General features: G+C 45.5%; 1 protein-coding gene across 1 annotated transcript in view; it reads left to right on the top strand.

Moving 5' to 3' along the window:
• The window catches only part of LOC119440994 (chitinase-3-like protein 1), a 359,923-nt gene that overhangs the window by 97,839 nt on the left and 244,588 nt on the right, over nucleotides 1-17,496 (top strand). The gene's annotated exons all lie outside the window — the stretch shown is intronic.

Below are 17,496 nucleotides of genomic sequence, written 5' to 3'. Positions count from 1 at the left end.
CTTCAGGACATTAACTCTTGCCATGCAACCTTCATTGAACGTGAGCGCAACATCAAAGGTGGCACTTTTGAGCATCTTCATTCCGAGGAACACATTTTCGGTGCGCGCTCTCACACGACATGGTTAAATGACTCATTAGCAATTTGTGTCTTGACGTGTAAGCACTTTTTCAGCAGGTGTGGGTGAGCTTACTGTTGGAATATTCACTTAATGGCATGAAGGACTGGTGCAGGCAAGTATTCTTTGTGCACAAAAGGCTCCTGTGTCAATTGAGACTTGTTGTATTCACACCAAGTGCCGGCATCTTTTGGGCAGAGCCCGTGAATTGGGTCGATATCCGTAGCCAACATGTGAAAATATTTTGCCCAAACAGTTTTCCGCATGCTTTCCAAGTCTCCAGTGTTTCTTCTTATGGCTAAGCCATATTAGGTTTATCTTTTGTCAATGCAAGTGTCAGTCAACCGCCCCCGTCCTGACAGACATTTACCAACAGATAACTTTGTGCCCTTGCTTTCTTTCTTCAACTTTCTGAGCCTGGCACCCATTCTCTTTTGTACGTGCCCAATGCACTCTTCTTTTGTGATTTCCACAAAATTTACGTTTGGAAGAAACATGAACGATTGCTAGGTTGTGCTAGGTGAAAAAAGGGGGCGTGGCCGCTCGTCACTTGTTTTCGAAAACCGGGTCTTTTTGGCTCAATAAAAACGCGGAAAAACATGTGGGGCACTGGATATTGTTGAGGAAGGCCTGAGCATTCCAAACAAGTGAAAAACCCAAAATCGAATTTTTTAAAAATTTTGCCCTACCCTGTGCCCTTAATTCCATTGATTTAGATAAGGAATACAATGGCATCCTTTGGTTTGAGGCGTCTTCTGCCTTTGTGGACTTTTACGTTCTGTTCAAACAACGCAAAATCGACAAAAGAAGAAAAGGGAAATACACAGGAGTAGCACTGCTAGCTTCCAGCTGCGCCGGGGCAACAGGTTTTTCATAGTCGAGACGCGGGAGGATAACTCGCTGCACTTTACATGCACACCACCAGAAAGTCCAAGCCCGGCCCGGGCCCACGTCAAAATACCCGAGCCCAGCCTGGGCCCGGGTCAGAAAGCACATGCCATGCCCGAGCCCAGCCCAAGCCCGTAAAAAAAATTGGCTGTGGCTTAACTCAGTGATGCCTGGGTGTGCGTAGCGAGAGGTACGGTTGATGTTATTGTTTAGCTTGGTATTTCATTCCTTCGTTGATCCGCTGGCCCTGGCACGTGATTCCCGAACTGGACGACGAACCATCCTCATCTGAATGCACTCGCCTGGCCGCTTAGTACTTACGACGCTTGTCGAGGCGTGCGGCTTGTTCTTCCTCCGTCTCCTCGGCTCGCTGCCTCCTCTTGGATTCCTTCCGACGACGAAGCCTGGCTTCTTTCAGTCTCTCCGACTCACTTTCCATATCTGCCGATGAATCCTACCGTGCCGCCCTTTCTATATATACGATGCAAGCCGGCTCCTCCGGCGATGCAACGCCGGCAACGCCTGTTCAACGTCGGCAGTTGCTAGGCAACGGCGCAGCTCGCGGTTTCACTGGCTCCTCCTCTGACATCATGCCAGATGGCGCGGCGAATGGCGCTGCCAGCTGCGGCGGTTGCTAGGCAACGGCTCAGCTCGCGGGGCGGCCACCGACCACAGCGAAACATCGAGAATACGGCTAATGTAGCTCGCGCTACAAAACTGCCCTACCAGGCCCGGGCTTTCGGGTAAGCCCGTGCAGTGCTCTAATTCAGTGTACTGTAGAACCTGAAAATGGCATCTGAGGAAAAACGAAAAAAAAGTATCGCGGTCGAAAGACTTTGCACGCGAAAACTCGAAAGTGACCAAAAAAAAACGAATCCCAGGACATCTAAGCACTTATGAGCTGTGATTGCGAAGGCAATAATGTACAATTGAACCACACTGAGTAGTCCTTCGAGTTGTGCACTGCGAGTAGAGAGAGAGAAATGAGGGGGGGGGGGGGGCGAAGGCTGGGAGGTTAATCTGAAAAGATTCTGGTTTGCTACCCTGGTAAGCCACGAAAAAAATAAAAAGGACAGATTAGAGGAGGTTAGAAGTGTCCTTGAGAGCCGTGGTCTGTCAGACAGTCCACTCGAACGCAAAAACTTCAAGAGCGACTTGACTGACTTGTTAGGTGACGACTGTATAGGGCGGCGTTCCAGTAGTCACTGCAGCACCATCTTCCCTTTTCGTGCGGAAAGCAAAGGATTTGGTAAAAGCGACGCCAAGCCACAGTCGGTAAAGTACTGTTGTCTCGGGTCGCGATCTTCCAAGTGGAGGTCGAAGTACAAGCCAGCCAGTTGATGCAGACGTGTGTGTTAGACACTACGCGTGTTCCACAACAGTTGTGTGGCATCATTTGCAAGTACTTGAAGTTTCGCTGCTGCATCTGTTCTTGACAGCTGGATTGGTTCCTGCACGCCGTCTTCATGAGTCGATCGAGCAGCTTCATCGGCATGCTCGTTGCCCATCACGCCACAGTGGCTAGGAAGCCACCGAAATGGGAGGTCGTGTCCTTGCTCGACGAGACGATCAAGGAGTCCTCGGATTTCTCAGACTAGCTGTTGGTAGGGTCCACGGCGTAAGGCGGAAAGCAAGCTATGTAGTGCTGCCTTGCAGTCACTAAAAACACTCCATTTTTGAACTGGTTCCTCACAAATTACGCGAAGTGCGCTACGAAGAGCAGCAAGTTTTGCGGCTGTCGATGTCGTCTGGTGGGATGTCTTGAACTTCAAGGTTGTGACTGTGGCAGGAAATATCACTGATCCTGTAGAACCGTCCACGGTGGTTGAACCATCAGTTTATAGATGAGTATGATCACTGTATTTATCGTACAGCAAGATCAGCGAAAGTTTCTTCAGAGCTTGTGATGAGAATTGTGCCTTCGTTCGATTTACTGGCACTGTTAGTCGAACTTGTGACTGAGCCAAGCACGAAGGGGGAAGCAAAATTCTCGCTGCAGATGTGTAATCTGATTGAAGGTATACACGATAAGGCAACATCGTCCTACAAAAAGAGGCGCGTAGTCGGTCTTCTAGCAGTGAGGCTAGATAGTTGGAAGGGGTGCGAGCAAGGTGCCTGACGTGTGCTCTGAGCGCTTCCATAACAATGTGAATTTTGGCTGGGTGGTCATGCCCAGTTGAAATGGTTTCTGATGTTTATGTACACCTTGGCAACCATAGACAGAGCCTAAGCGGCCGTGCCAGAGCACTTTCGATTGTACGGGTGTTAGTTCTGCAGGCTGCCAAGCTGTACTTCAGTTACCCGAGAAACAGCGTCCTGTAGAGTTGCATCATCGCGTGTATAGAAGTACCCCAGGTTTACCCTCCAAGAAACTTGAAGAGATGAGAGATGGGTGCCAGACGCTTCTTTAGTCACACGGGGACTCCAACAGAGGTCACGGTCGATGATTACCCCTAAGAACCTGTGCGTCCTGCCATAAGAGATATTTTGTCCATCGATGGATATGGCGCATGAAATCATTGTTTTCCGGCTAAACGCGAGAAATGCACATTTTTCTGGAGAAATCATGAGGCCTTGTTCGTTAAGGTACGTCGTTATCAACGTCGCAGATTTTCGGAGCCTTGCAAGCACTTGGGGACGCGTCACGCGAGATACCCAGACGCAGATGTCGTCGGCCTATACTTCACCGTATTTGGTCGGCATTCTACGAGACAAATGAGCACAAGATTGAAGAGTGTGGGTCTCAGTACACCACCCTGCGGATCTCCACGGTGTATGTAGTGTTGAGAGGTTTGGCCATCTACGGCATTCACAAATAGAGAACGCATATGTAAATAACTGCGTGTTCGCCGCCGAGCCCAACCATTTCCAGAGCATCAAATATAGCCTGATGAATAACATTCTCATGTGCTCCTTTGATATCAAGGAACATGGCGAGAGATAATCGCGTACAGATCTTTTGATGGTGAATGTATGTACGAAAACTATGACGTTGTCAATGGAGCATGGGTGACATCGAAAGTCAGTTCCTAATGCTACTAGCCAGCATGATTTGGCGGTATGAAGTAATGTCTAGAAGAGACTTGCCAGGTTTGAGGAGCGGTACCAGGCGACTGGCCTTCCATTCTTGAGGAAGCATTGCCATCCTGCCAGGACTCATTAAAGGTGTGCAGCAGTACACTTCGCGGTTGTTCACAGAGGTGCCACTGTATACGGAAAGGTATACCATGAAAATTTCCAATAGAATCAAGGCAATACTTGACTTCAACCAACCAAGAGAACAGGATGCCTTCAGGAAGGGATATTCTACGATGGATCATTCACTCTATATGGCTTTCATAGATTATGAAAAGGCATTTGATTCCGTAGAGATACCATCAGTCATGCAGGCATTGCGTAATCAAGGAGTACAGGAGGCATACCTGAATATCTTGGCAAATATCTACAATGATTGCACAGCTACCTTGTTTCTCCACAAGAAATGTAGAAAGTTACCTATCAACAAAGGCGTCAAGCAAGGAGACACAATCTCTCCAATGCTATTCACTGCATGCTTACAAGTATTCAAGCTCTTAGACTGGGAAGGCTTATGAGTGAGGATTGACAGCAAATATCTCAACAACCTTGGGTTTGCAAATAACATTGTCCTATTCAGCAATAATGGGGACGAATTACCACAAATGATTGATCACCTTAACCGAAAAAGTGTAAGAGTGGAGTTGAAGATTAATATGCAGAAGACAAAAATTATGTTCAATAGCCTGGCAAGAGAACAAGAATTCAGGATCGCCAGTCACCCTCTATAGCCTGTGACGGAGTACGTTTATCTCACACTCACAGGGGACCCTGATCATGACAAAGGATTTACAGAAGTGTAAAATTGGGTTGCAGTTCATACGGCAGGCATTGCCAAATCCTGACTGGGAGCGTACCACTGCGGTTGAAAAGAAACGTCTACTATCATTGCATTGTATCGGTGCTAACATATGAAGCAGACACTTGGAGGTTAACAAAGAAGCTCGAGAGCAAGTTAAGGACCCCACAAAGAGCGATGGAACGAAAAATGTTAGGCTTAACGTTTAGAGACAGCAAGAGAGTGGTGTCGATCAGTGAACAAACGGAGATAGCCGATATTCTAGTTGACATTAAGCGGGAAAAATGGAGCTGGGCAGGCCATGTAAGGCTTAGGATGGATAACCAGTGGACGATTAGACTTACAGAATGGATATCAAGAGAATGGAAGCGCAGTCGAGGACGGCAGAAAACTAGGTGGCGTTACGAAGTTAGGAAATTTGCAGGCGCAAGTTGGAATCAGCTAGCGCAAGACCGGTAATTGTAGATCGCAGAGAGAGGCCATCGCCCTGCAGTGCACATAAATATAGGCTGATGATGATCCATCTGGGCCAAGTGACGACGACCGAGGCAAGTGCCTTATGCGCTGCGAGTAATGTACCATAGCGGTACGTGCTGACTGAGCCAGCAAGCAGCCGCAGCCTGTGGTGCCACCGCCACATGCCACCGACGCGGCGTTGATTTCTCTCCTCACGCAACACCTGGCACGCTAACGCGGCAGCAGGTGTCCCCTTTCGCCCGCCTTGCCAACACGTCCTAGATAGGGCAATGCATGTGCACTTCGTTCCATGACGTCATGCCACCTTGCCCAACTGCCTTAGAGTCTAATGATTCTAAGGAATCTAATGGGGAGGCTCTAGAGTAAGCCGTGGTGCTTTTGACATCGCTACTGTCGTCACCGCACGCTTGACAGTGAAAATTTCGGACCAGCTAGCGTGACGTCGTAGAGCACAGTGCACAGACGTGCTATCTAGGAGGCGTTGGCTCAGCTTCGTCGAGGAGCGCTCCTGCCGAGAGCGAGGGTGACGTGGCGTCGCGGAAATTCCCTCTCCCTTCACGCAGCATGTGGCGTGCTATCGCAGCAGCACGACTTGCCTTTCTCCGAAGCGTATTCTTTTGACGGCTTAGAATACATTAATAGCCCATATTCTACAAGAAAAACAGAACTACGAATGTACGCTGCTCGCACAGCTTTGGCAAGACCTATTGAGCTCCGAAGCGCTTACATGTGCTATGAAGCTGTATTCAAAGCAGCGTGTCGTCTACCCAGTCACTGACGACGATATCCGCAGAAACAGATGTTTGCGGAGTCGCACCGGCGTCATGCGCATCCTTCCTAAACACAGAGGCCCCGCTGACCGTTGACTGTGCACTTAGATTTATGTGCACATTAAAGAACCCCACGCGGTCTAAATTATTCCCGAGTCCTCTACTACGGCGTGCCTCATCATCAGATCGGGGTTTTGACTACGTAAAACCTCATATATATTTTTTCAGGCAGTTTAGGCAAGCAATGAACATGTCATCACGTGATCAAACATGGCGGCACCCACGGGATTGCCATGAAAAGGGTCTATAGGGTATCGCTAATACTTTTTTGAATGGCAAACAAAATTTTGACTTTCGAACGATAGTTTTTTTGTGACAAACCACAGTCACTTTTTCAGAACTTTTACAGAACATTAAGTAACTTTAAAGAAACGTATTGAATATGATTCAGCACAGAACTTATGGGTGTCTCAGTTACGTTAGACAAGCTATTCAAAGAAAAAAAGATCTGAAGAACGCCGTGAAAGAAATAACTTTAAGACCTATGGTGCTGGGCTACCAGATTTCTGACAACCGAACAGCCGTAGGTTTTATAATAATCCATTTCACCGATTCTAAACCGATTCACCGATTCTTTCTAAAGATTTTTTTTTCTTTGAACCACGTGGCTACCGCTAGCTGGGACAGACGATATATTGCTGTACAAAATGTGCCCAGCTACATTAAAGGAGCATTGAAGCAAATTTTCGAAGTTTTATAAATTCAACGACACGCTTGTTCATTGTAAAATGTAGTTTGAAGGTTGGGAATAATAAGATATTTTAATTTGATACTAAAGTTAATCTTGAAATGCCACCCTGGCGTCATCGACTATCGTGATGTCATGACAAAGAGGCAACTTTGCTGGCGTCTTGTAGCAATAAAGCTACTTCTTATAAGTAAACGCTGGTGCTCGCGTATCATCTCACTTTCATGTGCTAGTGCTAGCAATCGCAGGGATGAAGCGAGCCGAAGTATCATGATGTCATGGAGCATCCACTGCCAGGGTGCTGAAACCACATTACGTTTTTTAGAAACAAGTTATAAAGTAAGTTATCAGGCTGCTCTAACATTGTGCCATCCTTGCTTTTGATTTGATTTGAAGCGTCTGGGCCTTGTCTTAACGCAACATTTATTATAACGTTGGAAAAATAAAACGTTTTAAATAATCACTCTCTTGCGTTCTATTTGCAAAATAATTCCCTTATGAAAAAAAGCTTACATTGAAATTTTAAAGGGCTCTTAAGCATTTCAGATTGATGCAACCAAATGTTTGAATCATGCAGAATGCCCGTTCTTTACCCAACTAGGATTATAACAATTGGCAAATAAAAGAAAGGCAGATCTCACGCCTAGTGGGAATCGATGTTCTGCGAAGCAGTGTTTCCAAGGTAACTTAATGACAATGAGAGCACCAAGAGGTAGGCAGCTCTTCCAAGACCTACATGACACGCATGTCATGAGATGCATGTTATAAGTCCTCAGGAGTCCCTGTAGCTACGCCTAAGAGACCTTAAAGCGAAAGCCTTAGTCATGTTCATGACTATGACTTGGACAATTAACCTTTAGCCTTTACCTTCACTTCGTACCACATCCGAACCTTTTCCATTGGTTTGTGAGTTTTAATCTTTTTTCGCTGAATCATTGTCATTTTTGCTCAGTCATGATCATGACTCACTTCCACCATCATACTTTAGTGTTTCCATCACTTAGAACACACGTCCGACCAATTCCAGTGGTTTTCGAGTATTAATCGTATTTCGCCGAGTCATTGTCATTTATGCTGACTCATGCTCATGACTATGGATTCTACCATCATCCTTTAGTGTTTCCCTCACTTAGTACCCATGTGCTAACCAAAGCCAGTGCTTTTATTTATTTATTTATTTATTTATTTATTTATTTATTTATTTATTTATTTATTTATTTATTTATTTATTTATTTATTTATCGCAGTACCCACAGCGCCATTTCTGGCATTACAGTGGAAGGGGGTTGAAGAAGGAAAAGGTGCACAAAGTACTACCGCGCTCAGGCGGCGAAATAAAAATAACAGTGAGATAGGAAAAACACAAAATTATTAAACATAAAAATTTCACAGCAAGGAAGAAAATGAGTCATTTGCTGTTATGGACACTATCTCCTCAGGCAATTTGTTCCAGTCAGAAATTGTTTTGGGAAAGAAAGACATTTTGAAAAGGTCAGTCCGGCACCTGTATTCTTTACTTTGAGCGAATGGTCTCTTCGGGCGTACACATAATCAGGGCTAAATATATATTGGGTTCGGTCAATTCCAGTTCTTGAATGAAATATGCTATGAAAAATTTTTAATCGAAGCACTTCCCTACGTTTTTGAAATGTGTCCCAGCGCAAAGTGTTTTTCGCACTCGATACGCTGAAAAACCTACCATAGTCATTAAAAACGAAACGAACGGCCAAATTCTGAACTCTTTCTAGCTTTTGTATGTCAACTAGATATTTCGGGTCCCAGACTGTGCAAGCATACTGAAGTATGCTTCTAACATTTGATATATATAACAGTTCTTTGGTTTTTAGAGGAAAATGTTTGGAGTTACGATGCAGGAAGCCCAAAGCGCGGCAGGCTTTGGCAGTAACAAAATCGACATGGCGGTGCCAAGATATTACACTGGTCCAACATACACCAAGATATTTAAATTCTGAGACTGACAGCTGTTTGCTACTGTTAATGTTAAACGTGAAATCATGAGGAGTCTTTTTTTAGTGAAACACATATGTACAGACTTTTGTAAATTAATATGCATTCCCCAATCCTCACACCATTGAGCTACTGTACACAAGTCCTGTTGTGATGCTTCGCAGTCACCTCGATCGTTTATAATTCTATACAAAACACAATCATCCGCGAAAAGTCGCATGCGTGAAGAAATACCTGTGACAATGTCGTTCATGTAAATTATGAACAGTAAAGGACCCAGGACGGTTCCTTGAGGCACCCCTGAGGTCACATCAACGTCATGCGACTGTTTCCCGTTGATAACAACTCTGTGACGCCTCAGGCTGAAATATTCCTTTATCCATGTAATAACGTTCTCATTTATGTTGTACCAAGACAATTTTTCTATTAATAACTAATGGGACACAACATCAAATGCTTTGCGGAAGTCAAGAAATAAGCAGCCAACAGAATGCCCTTTATCCAGTGCACTTGTTAAATCATGAACGAATTCTGTAAGCTGGGTGACACACGAGTAACTACTGCAAAAACCATGCTGATGGGTATTTAATAATGAGTATGCACTAAGTGAGATGTTGGTAGAATTCGTGGAAAGGAATAGGCTCCGAATAATGAATATATTCTTCAGGAAGCGCAGCAACAGGAAGTGGACCTGGAAAAGCCCTAATGGAGAAACAAGGAATGAAATAGATTTCATACTCTCTGCCGATTCAAGCATAGTGCAGAATGTAGAAGTGTTAGGTCAGGTAAAGTGCAGTAACCATAGGTTAGTAAAGTCTAGGATTTCTCTCAATTTGAAGAGAGAAAGAGTGAAATTAGTCAAAAGGAAACAGGCCAACCTAGACGCAGTAAGGGTGAAAGCAGACCAATTCAGGCTGGTGCTCGCAAACAAATATGCAGCTTTAGAACAGGAAGGTGAAGATAACATAGAGGTAATGAATGAAACCGTAACTAGGCTGATCTCAGAAGCAGCAATTGGAGTGGGAGGTAAGGCACCAAGGCTACCAGTAGGGAAGCTCTCCCAAGAAACAAAGGACCTAATAAAGAAACGTCAAAACATGAAAGTGTCCAACTCAAGAGATCAGATAGAATTCGCTGAACTGTCAAAACTGATCAACGAGAAGAAAGTAAGGGATATTCGAAATTACAACGTGGAAAAGATTGAGCAAGCAGTGAAATATGAACGCAGCATGAAATCAGTGAGAAGAAAACTTGGCATAGGACAAAGCAAGATGTATGCACTGAAAGATAAGCATTCTAAGATCATCAGAAATTTTGATGACGTAGTAAAAGCTGCAGAAGAATTCCATAGTGACCTGTACAGTGCCCAAAACAGCCAAGCTACTTTCATTCATAATAGTGATGAACCGGATACAGAGGCTCATTCTATAACTAGCGATGAAGTTAGAAAGGCCTTGAAAGACGTGACCAGGGGAAACGCTGCTGGAGAAGATGGGATAACAGTAGATTTCATCAAATATTTAGGAGATATTATGCTTAAAAAGCTAGAGGCCCTTTATACGCAATGCCTCACAACTTCATGTGTACCAGAGAGCTGGAAGAATGCCAACATTATACTAATCCGTAAGAAGGGAGACGTTAAAGAACTGAAGAATTATAGACCCATTAGCCTGCTTTCAGTATTGTATAAAATATTCACCAAGATAATTTCCAATAGTTGAAAACATCGAGCTGAAAAACGCGTTAAAGCACTTGGCTTTCTCCAGATTATCGTGAACGATAATTCCGTCATGATCGAGTGGTAGGAAGGACAAGTCATCCTTTCTATTTCTTTTTATATACTGCCAAAATTCTTTAGGGCGATCTTGGATGCCCAAGTCGAAGGACTGAAAATAGGCAAACTTGGCTATTTTAACCGAAGCACTAATATCATTTGTAATCTTTCGTAGCTGATGCTTGTTTTCGTGCGATGGATTTCTTTTGAAACGTGCCTATAACTGTTGTCTCTTTTCAGCGACTCTGCGCGCCTCTTTTGTAAACCATGGCTTGCTTTTGCGCTTTTGAGTGTTAATCTTCTTTCGCTGAGTAATAATAATTTTGGCTGAGTCATGCTTATGACTATGACTTCTACCATCGTCGTTTAGTGTTTCCTACACTTAGTACCCACGTCCGAATCAATTCAGGGGTTTCTGAGTGTTAATCTTTTTTCGCTAATTGTCATTTTTGCTGAGTCATGCTCATGGCTATGACTTCTAGTGTCATCCTTTAGTGTTTCCTTCCCTTAATACCCCCGTCCGAACCCATTTCGGTGGTTTTTGAGTGTTAATGTTTTTCGCTTGGTCATTGTCATTTTAGGTGGCTGTTTCATGACCGACATGACACACATGTCATGACATGACCTATTATTTATGTTAGTCGTACACTCTTGCCATAGTATGCCAATTTTGGTACCTACCAAGTTAACGAAACGACCATGAGAGCACTAAGACGTAGCCAGCTGTTTCATGACCTACATGACATACATGTCATGATATTCATGTCATGACCTATCATTTATGTTCGTCATACACTCTTATCATACTATGCCAATTTTGGTAAGTATCAAGGTAACGAAACGACCATGAGAGCACCAAGACGTAGGCGGCTAGATAGATACTGTCGCCAAGAAATGCTTCGCATTTAAAACAAAACCTGGGGTTTTACGTAGGGTTGCCGAACATCCGCGAATTACTGGGACCTTCGTGACTTTCGATGAATGCCGCTTGCCCCGCCTTGATTCCGTCGGGACAGCCAAATGTCCTTGCTTTCTTTTTTTTTTTTTGCAGCGTGGAAGTATCGCTCTGAAAATTTTTCGAGAATGTGGCTGTCAGCTGTCCATACGCGTTCTGTCCAGCGTCAGTGAGGGAGGCAGACCTGCAGCCGTGTTGATGGCGTACCCTGGCGGTGGAGTTTAGTTTCTGCATCACCCAGCTGTAGTCATCTGGCGGTGGACATAAAACGGTTGTGTGAATGAGGCCTAGGAGGTTTTATGAAGCTTTTTAATTACTTTTTCGGGCATCCGAAGGCGGTGCATTGGACGGTTATGGCGCTGTATTGTGTTTTTACTAGGGCCGCCATCGGGGGCCTCAGGACGGTTGGGGGCGGATATCATCTACAGAATCCATGGAGAAAATAATCGTGATGCGTCGTTTCGTGTTACGGGTTAACTTAGGCTTCGCTTACACCGATTCCCACAGTGGGCTGGAGCTGCTTAACGTTTGTTCAGTTTACGAAAATCAATAGGTCTAACGAAAACAGAACCGCGAAGTATACAATTTGGTAACTGTGCACCAAAAAACAACATATATTACAATTATGTAAGCTGTACCTGTTACAGCACCATAATGATGAAAGGTTATGTAAGAATTTGCAGCTTATGTCAAAATTTTTTTGCTCTGCTTACGATGGGTTTGTAACAGTCGTACTATCAAATTAGCGGTATATTTCAGATCTCTTCGTTATACGTCAATTTTTTATATCATTAGGTGTTTACAGAATTGTTATATCGTCCATTCTGATCAGCTGCAAAGTTGTGAACTCGATAGTTGAGTTTTTACACATTTTGCAATTCTCAATAATGTTTCCCAAACATCTTTTGGCAGATTTAAAATACGTGGCAAACGGTTACTAGAATTTAACTTTTCCTTTTAAATGCAGCAAACACCATCGAAATTGTGCGATGGTTGACGAGATAAGCGATGTCTCCGTTCCCATCTATTTAGAAAGGAGCTCTCGAGCTAAAGCTGTCCTTAGCATGCCCGTTTCGCTGAGTGTAAGTGCGAAATGACATTTTTCTCTTTTACTTTAATACATTACTTCCTGCCTGGTATACAAGATACTTAACCAATGTTGTGCAGAACACGAGGCTTCGCTAGTCCGCGGGGCCATTGCGGCTACTCCTGTGCAAGTTTGTCCTGTGATGAAATTTCCATGTGTGCACGTGCTCCTAGATTTTCATCACTTTTCTAAATTGCGTTTATTGCGTTGAGAATTTCAGGGACCCTCGATGTGCATTCGCGTCATCACTACCGTCACCAAGGAGGAAGGAAAGCTTAGGAGAGACCCCGGCCAGCCCGGCTGTGTTAGAAGGAGTGTGGCTGAAGTCACTTGCTGTTTTTTTTTTTTTTCAAAGGAGTACTACGACTGGCGGTCCCAACCTCCTCGTTTCCATAGCAACCGCACCCGTGAAGCTTTGCGAGCTCGCGGCCTCCGAAAACAGTTTTCGGCACGGGCCTTCCCCGAAGCACATTACATTTGCAAGACAAGGTCTATTCGGAGTGTAGTTTCTTGCGCTTGAAATTTGTACTTTGGGTTTGTGAGCTGTCAGAGTGAGAGCCAGCCAACTTAGGCAATCACGAGACAAGTATTCGTAGTGTTCTTGATTATATCATGGAAAAATAAAGGGACACGTCTGCTTCACTGAAAACCGAAGTCTCATAGGTTTCCTTCTGATGCGTGTCTGTAGTGCATGCTGCCGGCGGCTCGTCGCAGTGCAAGTTTGATGCTCGCGTCCATGTGCTCCGGTGAACTTATTGGGGACGCAAAGGTCATAGAGTTAATATAACCACATCTAGAGGAAAAGCTCCCGAAGCACCCACTGCATTAAAAGCTGCATCCACAAGGGCACCGACATGTTGCTACGCTGTACAGGGCGTCAGCGTAGCCGACGAGATGCGACTCGCAGGATCAGACGATTTGCAGACGCCATCTAGTTCAGGCGTAAGCAAATGCATACTTTCACCCACCATGCTCATTACCTCAAAATTTTAATAACTTATCATTCTGAAAAATATACGCAATGAAATTTGCACATTGTCAATACGTACGTAACACGTGTACATGCTTCTTCTTGCATCCTATTTTGAATAGCCTTATTTTAATAAGAATGAGAGGTTGCAACATGGCTGCGCCTTTGCAATTACCACTTTCTTTGATCAGCTTTTCCTTTAGAGTTAGCATATTAACTTCATGGCAAGGGTAAATGGCAGACCAGGATGGCTGCCATTCCGGCTTTAAAACCAGTGACATCAGAACCTCTCCAATTTTGTTTCCTCCATGGACCGTCGCCGTTGTCATTATCGCCAGCCGCTATCACCGCCACCGTTCACGCTCGCGATAGCGACGGCGCATGCGGGACGCCCGGGTACGCGTCCGCCGAGCCCACCCGCCGAGTATACGATGCGGTGTTCTGCGGTGGATGCATGTGCCGTCATTCAAGGGCGACAGCAAGGGTCAGCTAAAAATACCGGTGCTTGAAAGAGGGAAAAAAAAATCCTGCAATACCCATCTGACGATGCACGTCGACGTTAATGCGATTAGCATTGAAGCAATGTAACGACGCAGTGTATCGCCGACGCTTAAACGCGCACGCGGCGCGGCGCCTCTTTCTCGCTTTCCTACTGCACACGCTTCGCCGTCTAGCGGAGCCGCCGTAAGTTCTCCACGTGACGCGCGGGTTCCATTCAGCCGAGCATCAGAGAAATTTGTGGGATCATCTTGGTCATTTTAGAGTGGCACATACCCAGTGGCATGTACCCAGTTACCTAAGTTGATTAACTTCACATATGTCACTCGGCAAGAGACACACACCTGCTGGCACGTACAATGTGACCCAAGTCGCTGTCAAAGGGTCACATGCCGAGTGACATGTACTCAACCCTCCAAAGTTGGCGTCAAATAGGTTGACTGAAGAGCGATGCACACCCAGTGTCACATGCCCAGTTACGCATTCACAAGGACCCATGCCGGCGCCAAAAGCACTCGTTGAAGAGCGGCACATAATCACTGACCCAAGCAGACTCGATGGTTGGTTTCGAACCTTGTTCCCTCATCACAGCTACCCGATCTGCTACCAATTTAACCATGGACTACCCAGTGATCCCTGATGGGCGAGAAAATGTTCATAGACGTATATGTATATATGTAGCCGCCGAAAAGTGTGTGAGGGACGTGTGCTAAGAAGGCGAATCTCATTAAAAGGACGTCCTTCAGGGGATTTTCCAGATGTGCACTATCTTCCCGTGGAAGCAGTGTTGCAGGTTGCGTAATCGGCTGAGTTTCAGAGGCAGGGAAGAGTAAAATGTTAAAGCGGCTACACGGAACGTTCGCGTTAAGAGAAGCACGCGCAGTCCGCCCTGCCCGTGCTTCTCTTAAGAGCAGTGTTGTGACCGGAAGTGGGAGTGGACTTCGAGTAACGTCTATTCATGTGGGTCACTGGGCACGGGGCACCAATGTGCATAGTTAGTAACCCAATGTTTTCACAAATTCATCTTGCTCAGGAAACTACGAGCCCTATTCCTCGTGTAATATTCTAATGCTTTGCTGGAACTATGACTGTTCCGCCTTTAGGAACGGCATTTTTAACTTTCTTCTGTTTGCTTAGTGTCAAGGAGTAGCTGGCACCTCCTGAAGGACGTGGAGTTTCACAAAAAGATGGGGATCTCGTTATCTAATAATGAGAATGATTCTCACAACTCATGCAATTATGGTGGCTTCTTTCGATTTTAGTGCATCTAGATCTCTTTATAGACAAGCGTTTCCAGCAGGCAACAAATTCAAAATATTTTCTTTTCATTCTCAGTTTCGATATTGCGTAGAGAGTTTCTTGCAGAAATTATTCGCCTAATACTGCATGACGGGAAGAAAATGTAATTTGTTCAATTACAACAGAAGCAAAGGCTCAGGAACAAAGTTTGTCAAGCGACTCGCTTGCTATTCATAGCTGGTCAGAGGGCAAACAACGATACCAGATCCCCGACAGCACTGCTGTGACACTGGTAATGTAGAGCAGTTGCACTGTGCGCGTCGTTTTCACATCCGACGACAATAGTCTGTACAAGTTCCACACGAAGCCACGGGGGGCTTGGGGTAAAGCTCACTTTCAGTGCTTTTCAGAGCTTTCTGACTGATGTCGCGCATCTATTGCTGAAAGCATTTCCGCAAGGTATTTTTGTGTTTCGTTGAATACTTATATTATTTGTGCATTTTGCACATTACGATGAAAAAAAAAGCATTTCCTCCAAGTATCGGTATGTGTCGTCCCCAAATAAATATTATATCCCTTTTTTTCTGGTACTATTTAGAGCCGTTAACGGGTGCATACTGCGGAGTTTAGAGCGCACACAATGGTTGCGCGACGCCCTTGCGTTTCCGAGAACTGTATGCCCCTAGCCTCCCTGCCTGTACGGCGTGGCGACGGGCCATAAAGCACCAATCACTCGCCTGTCATCCCGCCCACGGGGTGCGAGGCGAGGGTTACCGGCTGTCCCATTGGCCCAGATGGTTGGCGGGATTCGGGCCATCGTGGGCCCACGCTCTGGGCGCGCGTGCGCAAGACAGGCCCGAGGAGGGCGTCGAAAGGTGCGCATGTGTGACACCGGCAGAGAGTAGTACATAGAAAGACTTCGACTGATCGGGGTCCCGGCCTCGGTGGGGGCGCGCGCTCTTCCGTCGTCTCGATGTCCTGAGGCAGCGCCGTTCGATGGTGCCCCGATCCGTTGCTCTGTTTGTTTCTCTTTCTATTTTCTCTGCTGTGGGGTGCGCGCAGGCAGGTGCTGACCGAAGAATAGGTGGTCTCTCTAGACTGGATTCTTTGTCTATCGTTTTTGTGGTTCCCGGTGCGCCGTCAGCGGCCTGCTGTGTTCATTCGGCTATGGTGTATGGCAATTAGATTGCGATACCGTTGTACTGTTCAAATGTGTTGTACCGAAACGAAGCTTAATAAATGTCCTGTGTTTCTGTCCGCAGAGCTTCGCCTAGAGTCTCCTTCCCCTAGCTGGGACCGGCTGGTCACGCGCGCACAGCGGTGCGTGAGCACACGGAGCGACAGGCGCAGGCCCGCACGCGGCGCCTTGTATGCATGGAGGTTCGTAATGCTCGAACAGTACTCGATTGCACTGGTCGCTCGGTGCGCGAATATGTGCGCCGTCAGCGGAATGGGCAACCCCCATACTAATGTAAAAATAATTACCAGTATACACAAGAAAGTAAAGCTATTTCTTGTTTTGTTTATTGATAATTTGGCATTTCTGTGTAGCCTTATCTATCGATATAAGTATTACTGCGTTCAATTTGCATAACTTTATGTACCTTAACATTGTTTGTGCTGGCTCGAATATTATACCGTTTGTTCTGAGTGTGCATGGGACAAACATTAAATTCATGGACAACATGTCAATCGTATCCGCGTTATGACAAAAGTGGTCTAGCGCAATACATATTCTGAGTGAAGTGGCGTATGCGCTTTCAATGCGTGGATTTAGGCGTTGCCATGAAGACAAATAGGTGTCTGTGCTATGACTATGTGAATAGATTAGTTTTGATCGTGTTATACGCAGGCGCAATGTTCGTTTCCGGATTATATTAGACCACCTGGGGTTCTTTAACGTCCACCTAAATCTAAATACACGGGCGTTTTTGTATTTCCCCCCCATCAAAATGCGGCCGCCGTGGCCGAGATTCGATCCCCCGACCTCGTGTTTAGCAGCCCAACACCGAATCCACTAAGCAACAACGGCAGGTCGCACTGTTAGTGGTAATGAAACATCGAATGTATTCGTTCTTCGCATACAACTCTTGCCGATTGGATATGCAGATTGGCATTCGGAATCGACGCT

The sequence above is a fragment of the Dermacentor silvarum genome, chromosome 2, assembly GCF_013339745.2.
Source record: "Dermacentor silvarum isolate Dsil-2018 chromosome 2, BIME_Dsil_1.4, whole genome shotgun sequence".
In the NCBI taxonomy this organism is placed as follows: domain Eukaryota; kingdom Metazoa; phylum Arthropoda; class Arachnida; order Ixodida; family Ixodidae; genus Dermacentor; species Dermacentor silvarum.
This window is presented reverse-complemented; position numbering and strand designations above follow the sequence as displayed.